Source organism: Cupressus sempervirens, chromosome 10 (assembly GCF_028749045.1).
Source record: "Cupressus sempervirens isolate cs-2001-9-10 chromosome 10, ASM2874904v1, whole genome shotgun sequence".
NCBI classification, from domain to species: Eukaryota; Viridiplantae; Streptophyta; class Pinopsida; order Cupressales; family Cupressaceae; genus Cupressus; species Cupressus sempervirens.
Window position 1 is genome coordinate 727,559,577 of NC_143127.1, and position 7,938 is coordinate 727,567,514.

At 34.5% G+C, this 7,938-nt stretch overlaps 1 pseudogene; it reads right to left on the reverse strand.

Annotated features, from left to right (window-relative positions):
* Positions 1–1,353: 1,353 nt before the first annotated feature.
* Positions 1,354–7,618, reverse strand: LOC149535890 (DNA replication licensing factor MCM4-like; annotated as a pseudogene).
* Between the last annotated feature and the right edge of the window lie 320 nt (positions 7,619–7,938).

Genomic DNA, 7,938 nt, shown 5'->3' on the forward strand with positions numbered 1-7,938 from the left:
AAAATTCAGATTTCAGGTACAAAATCTGTAATCTCAAACATAAATTTGAGTGTTATAAAAACTAGGTGTACTATGTACTATGATAATTATATTTTCTTATCAACAATGTATTCATGACAGTCAATTGCTTTAGCTCGGTGGGGCTAGTTGTATACTAGTTGAAACATTTAGTTGTACTGCATATAAATCTCAGTCTGTAAATTTAAAATAGTAGATATATATTTGAATAAATTAAATTTGTATTAGTACTGTAGAAGGAATTTGCATCAGTACTACATCCGAGTAATTTCAAACAATCCCTATTCTTTCCTAAATTCTCTAGCTTGAAACTGACTATGGGTAGCATTTATTAGAGATTATCCTTGCGATGTATCATGGTCATGATTGCTAGACTCTTATAAAGCTTTTGAATTCACCTCTATAATATCTTGTACTTTGTGATTCCCATTGATTCATAAATTTTGAATAATGACTTCCCAATTTGATAATGATTCTTCGCCGTCTTTTTTTTTTGGTCACTTTTCCTTATAAGTGCTTCAAATTTATAATAACAATGTTCTACATCTTGAAAACTTCTTATGATCATATCTAGACAAATAGCTAATAGCTATGTGTTTGCACATCTTGTAGTTGCTTCATAGTAGAGCATATGATGGATTGTGCCAAGTAAATTCATCTACATTCTGCACTTTTGTTGTTTCTCCCTTGTAGCTATTCATAGCAAACCAAGTCTTCATGGCACCATGATTGGCATCATTGGTGTGTATGGAAGACAAGCTACTGATGATATTCAGCATTCTCAATTGTTGAACTCACCACTGTAGAATCATCACTACATCAAGATAGGATTCTAATTTTTCCTCTTTATATTTAATTTAAAATATAGATTAAAATAAATTTCTGTTTTTATATTTAATTCTCTTTATATTTAGGTAACCATGTGAAACTAGAGAGAGAGGACAAACGCCAATGTGAACATTAAAATGAACTTTTCCATTACGTTGGTTGAAAAAAAATACCTTTATAATTGCAATTACTTTTTCCTCACTCCAAAACTTCATAGAACAAAACACCAATGATTCTCATAATTTATAATTATCATCCTCTTATCTGAGCAAGAATTATAAGATATCCATCATTACCTCAGTGGTTGTCTTTTTCATAGATAGTACACCTAGGCTTTGGGTTCCTTCAATTTTTTGGATTTTTTTACATGAGAAAGTACCCATCGATGTACTATAGAGCATGAAGCTCAGGGCATATTAAAACAATTTTCCACAACACACTGACCATAGTCTTATTAGATACTTCATTACTAATTATTATAGGGGTCATATCATCCTCAAAACTCATTCAAGTCCTCTTCATATTGTCCTCATGAATTGTAACAAACCCCTCACTCACAAGGTTTCCAATTGCATTACGAATCTGAAATTGAACAACATAACTCATAATGTATTCATTTCCCCCAAGAAAATGAAGCTAGAAATAGCTTGAAATTTACCCACAAAAAAGAATTACTTACATCATTTAGGCTGACTTCCTTGGATCCCTATTTGTGCATTTCCTCCATCAACTATGATTGCATTCATTCATATCTAGTTAGGTGCCATACCAACAATTTTCTCAACACTATTTAAGGTAGTATAAATAATGTTACCTCAACAATATGGGTTGATGGTCCCCCTACTTGCATCCTTTCCATGATAAGAATCCTCAGAGATGAAATACGATTGGCTCTTTTCATTCTTTCACTGGCTAAGACTCGCATGTTTATGAGATCCATGTCAATGGTCCCTATAACCATGACACTCAAATGCATTCAGTGGCTTCCAATTAACGTAGTTCTTTTAGAGCTAACTAATTTTGTGATGATAATGCATTCAATATACAACTAAATGAACTAACAATCCTCATTGCCAAAGATGCACAATGGTTACCAGTTGAATGATTGGTGGCAGATTGTTGAAGTGCAACTTCAAGAAGCCAGAATGATTCTGCCACATCACACCTTTCAACCTGCAGAATTGGAATGTAAGATATCTTTTTACTGCCTCAATCTAGCTTTAAAATATTTAGGAATGTAACCCACTTTTGTCTACATAGGATTTTCTTACCCACTCAAAGAATCTAATGCGGGCGAGGGCTTCATTTATTCTTATTAAGCTTTCAATTTGGTGTGGAGTCATTCTAATAACCTATACAATTCATTCAAGAGAACAAGTTAACATAACATGAGAATTTCCCTACATCTAGATGCATTCTTTAGTAGAAGTATGAGATATATTGTTACTTTTTTCACGTGTGTAACTTGTAAGCATACTATACAGAAATTGAATTTGAGAATATATTGAGCTAACCTTCTTGCTACTACCAAGGAAGTTTCCCTTCCTACACATTTCAACATAACCACGAATCAGATCTTTTGCTACCTCATCAGATATCTTAGGATGTATATGTTGTCTTGCATAAGTGATATACGAAGTGAGAGTCTGGAGGTCGAATGCATCCAGCGTTTGGTCCTAGAATCATAATGTAGTTCACATAAAAAATATCAGGTCATTGGACCCCCCCATTAATTACTACATAGTATTGACCAAATTAGAACTTACCTCTGACTCATCATAATGTAATGCAACAAGATGCCTTGCAAGGCGCCTGTTCGTTTGTTCATTAGCTTTATCAAGCACTAGGTAGATCAAATCAAACCTGCATGCATTTTTTGTGATTCTTTTACACTTGAGTGATAACAAATAAATTCTCCAGCTTGAATTCTAAAACCAAACATACTCTACTTGGAAAGCAATGTTGAAGGAAGCTGGATATTGTCAATCACTGACAATCTAGGGTTGTAGCGTGAACCACTAGGATTGGAACAAGCTAAACAAAATGTTCTTGCATTCAGAGATGCTATGATCCCAGCCTTTGCAATTGACACTGTTTGTTGTTCCATAACCTAATTCAAAGGAATGACCAGACATTGATATACAAGTCAACCAACAACATAGATTACGAAGTCAAGAAACCAGTAAAAGCACATAATTTGAAGAGCTCAGAGAAAAATCACACCACATGTAACTATATATGTGAGTTATTAGCATTTTAGGAGAAATCAAATTTAAATAAAGCTTCTACAAACTAAGAACAAACATAACCTTCAAGATAGACAAAAGAGGGTTCCTAATTGGGAATATGAGCCATTGAAAGACTCTCCCAATAGGAATGGGTCTTTGTTGATTCGCTATGTCTAATTAAGGTTTGTGCTTTAGGGATGTATGCTCAAGATTGGTGCTCAAATTTTCTTCAATGGAGATTCTTGGATTTTGGATGTGGATAATGGATGTAGATGTAAAACTTGCTCTCAAAATGGCATTATAACTTTACTTGATGGATTGTCCTTAAAATGGATTGGGAGGGGATTCCTTAAATAGGCAAAGAGCTTGAGGGATCGATGGCTAGGATGGAAGGAAAGGAGAAAGCTTATGGAGGGCTTAGATTGAATGAGAGGAGAGCACATAGATTGTGCTTCCTTATAGCCAATCAGAGAGTGACACATGTCACAGGGTCATTGGTTAGAGAAAGAGGGGTTGAGGGGTCAACAAAGGAGGCTCAAAGCTCACAAAGACCCTCATAATGGCTTGTAAGAGCAATAAATGGGCTTATAAGAGTTATTTATGGCTTCTAAGAGCATTTATGACTTGGTGGTTGAGATATTTTGAGGGGAGACTTTGGCTTGGTTTAGGAAAATCTTAAGCTTTCTTAGGAATGTGCAAATGATTAGGGGATGGGTTAGGCTTTGGTTAGGATTAGATTAGGGATGTTAGAGATGTGCAAGTGGATGGTATTGATGAGGGTGGGTGAGTTAGTGGCTAAGCTTAGTTAGTATGGGTGGATGGGGTGGATTAGGGGTTAGGATAGGGTTTATGAAGGCTTTTGGATTTAGATATTTTATTAAATGATTTATTTAATAAAATGGGGAGTATGGAATTAAATTGAATAGATTTAATGATTTATTCAATTTAATAGGGGAATAGAGATTTAATTGATAAATTGATTTTGGGTGATCATTTCATTTTATCAACTAGACTATAATTAATTAAATAAATTAATTAACTAGGGGATGACTATTAATTAATTAAATAGTAAATATTTAATCAATAATGTCTTAGGAGATGTCTTAGGGGATTGATGGTTAGGATGGAAGGAAAGGAGAAAGCTTATGGAGGGCTTAAATTGAATGAGAGGAGAGCACATAGATTGTGCTTCCTTATAGCTAATCAGGGAGTGACACATGTCATAGGGTCATTGGTTAGCACAAGAGGGGTTGAGGGGTCAACAAAGGAGGCTCAAAGCTCATAAAGACCTCATAATGGCTTGTAAGAGCAATAAATGGGCTTGTAAGAGTCATTTATGGCTTGGTGGTTGGGATATTTTGAGGGGAGAGTTTGGCTTGGTTTAGGAAAGTCTTAAACTTGCTTAGGAATGTGCAAATTATTAGGGGATGGGTTAGGCTTGCATTAGGATTAGATTAGGGATGTTAGAGATGTGCAAGTGGATGGTATTGACGAGGGTGGGTGATTTAGTGGCTAAGCTTAGTTAGTACGGGTGGATGGGGTGGATTAGGGGTTAGGATAGGGTTTAGGAAGGCTTTTGGATTTAGATATTTTATTAAATGATTTATTTAATAAAATGGGGAGTATGGAATTAAATTGAATAGATTTAATGATTTATTCAATTTAATAGGGGAATAGGGATTTAATTGATAAATTGATTTTGGGTGATCATTTGATTTTATCAATTGGACTATAGTTAATTAAATTAATTAATTAACTAGGGGATGACTATTAATTAATTAAATAGTAAATATTTAATCAATAATGTCTTAGGAGATGACTAAATATGATTAACTTGTGATGTAATTATATTTAGGTGTCTATAGTAACATGCTATGAGCATTGGCTGACATCTTGTCAAACTCGTCTATGCAGCAAACACCCCTATCACTCATTACCAATGCTCCACTTTCTAGAACCTGTTGAGTTCAAAGAAATAAGAAGCTTATATAGAATAAAGTGGTAGGTAGTAGTGGGGGAGCAAGCAGCCCAAAGAGCTCAATGATCAATAAATTGAGTTAATAACTTACTGTTTCACTAGTTTCAGGATCCTTTGATACATAAGCAATCAAACCAACCACAGAGCTTCCACAACCACTTTTATAAATGCCTCGAGGAGCCAACTTATGCACATACTAAAGTAGTTGAGACTTACTCGTACCTAGATCCCCAACAAGCAGGATGTTGATATCACCATGAAAAGTAGCGCCTGAAGCTAGTTTTACTGCAGTTCCCTTGAAAAAGTTGTTTAAGAAGCATAATGGTTAACATATGGTTCAAAGAACATGCAAAAAATTACCAATTAATCAAACATGAATGCAAAGAAAGATACCTGGCACAAGAGCCCTTTCTTTACATCTTCTAGCTCCCAAATACTCAAAGCTAAGAACCTAGTTAGCCTCTCATAGATATCAGGCATGTGAGATAGTTCTTTCAACTTCTCAATTTGGAAATTGGTAGTCAAAATTCAATTTTAGAGCTCGAAAAATTCATTTTATATACAAAAGGTAAAAAGTATGAGTTTATACCTTAGCTTCATAATCAGCTAGTGACATATCACCCTCTTGAGAAGAGGCAAAACTATCACTATTGGTATCACATTCCATTGGATCTTCGGATCATAATCTTGTCTTGTTTGCCTTTTTTAGATGAAGGCAATCAATGTAGGTCTGCACTAGCAAATGATTTACAAATTAGAACTAGAAATCATAGAATACAACATTAAGGTCCTCATTTCCAACTTAAATGGACTAAGATAGGCTTGAGAGCTTTGCTTTAAATAGAGATTTCACAATCCTTTGGTTTGGTCCCACTTTAACTATCATAGCTCTGAAAATCCTAGTAACCTACAAAAAAAAACCAATGTCAACCTTCAAATGCTAACACTTGGCAATAAAAATGAGTGTAGAATTCATATATCATGTAATGTCAGACACACCTCGATTTGATCACTAGGTTTGGCCGCATCAACAAGTTTGACGTGCATTAGCAAGCTAACAATGTGCAGGATTTCCCCCTCTGGAATGGCATCAGGCATTTCTTGTAGCCTTAAAATCTGCTTATCAGCAAACCTAACCACAAAGTAAAAGGATATAGTTCTCTTCAGAGTCTTGAAAATGCAGCTTCAAATCATGCATAAACTAAAATCAACAAGTTCCTACTTGCATCTGTTATGCATCAATGTCAAAGAATTCAGAGCAGCACATTTTGGCCTTGCACAATGTGTAGTTTCATCAATCTGACCTGAGAATTTGAAGCATAAAATAGGATGTGAATACAAATCCAGAAAAAAACACTATTAGATAGCAAGTACCATTGTACATAATGAAGCAAAGATCTAAGATTTTTTTTTAAAATATGAAATACATTTGACAAAATTTGGTAGAAGATTCTCATGGAATACGAGAATAAAATTTGGTGTGAAAGTTCTCATACAAGGATTTTTTCACACTAAAAAACTGTGCCCTCTCATACATAGCTTTCATCAAGTAAACATCTCAATGTGAGAAGAACCTCATGTACAGTGTCCTATTAGTTCCAACTAAGGTAACATAGAGCATATCAACAATGGTCGTGTCACAATAAGGAGTAAGATCTTATTTGCAAAATCTTGGAATTAAAAAACTTCTGAGATCACTTTCATAAGCATGAATCTGTTTAAAGTCGTAGATTCTCCACCATAGTTTATGCAAAATAGAATTGAGAAACAAACATAACATACAATGAAGACACAACTAACTATTATATTAAGAGTTCAATTGCAATCCAACGAATTACCTCTATCAACAGGTACTGGTGCTAGACCATATCCACAAACAAGGCACCTAAAGAATGCTTCTTTGATTTTTGGTATAATTGAGTTGCACTGAATTATCATTCCTTTGACTGAAACCATCTTCCCAATATCTAGATTTCAAAGACAACAAAACCCCCTTATTAAATTTTTCAAATAGCATTGAACAATGAAGACGTAACTTTAAAAAGCATTGCCTACCTGATGGATTTAGATCTTGCATGTTAACTGTATCTCTAAGATTGAATATTCTTGCCTGAATGTAATGGTAGTTGTATGTAAGTCTGAGGCATATTTATGTGCATAAATAAACAAAATCTAAAACAAAAAAGTCATTAAATGAAAATATACTAATTGACAAAACATATTTTTCCAAAAATACAATTCAGTCACCTGTATGTGCTTCTCCCACAAAGGCTTGCGGTGAATAGCTACATCCATCAATACAATGTCAAAAATGGCGAGAACTTCAAGAGGATATCTGACATTCTTGCCATAAACTTCTTCATCATATTCGAAGATGTTCATTGCATCAATATTGAGCAAATCAACTTCGACTTCCATTGTCTAAACAAGAAATCAACTAAATGAAGTGAATACAAAAGAAAATGTGCTCAACCAATAATTTTAAATGAGACTAGATGGTAACCATAACAAGCCAACAGGGACAAATTTGAACCTGTTCCATGAGCCTCATGTATTTCCCCTCAAGGTCTGAAGGATCATCCCTAAAATTCCTCAGAAAGTGCTAAACTGCTTGATTGACATCTTGAACACTTATGTTTGTGGCCCAAAAAAGAATAGAGGGGGTTGCCATCAAGGTCACAATTGGAAGACTGAGGCATCTAATTATAATAGCCAAAAGAGGTAATTAGTGTGTGTTTCAATAGAACATATTATACAAATTGAAAAGAAATGATTGACTCAATTGATAGGCAGTTTTCTATCTAAAAGTTTTCTTGGTACAAGGCAATATCTTCAAAATAGGTTTCTTTAATGTAGAAGGCACCAAAAGTTGGTACATAGGCATCT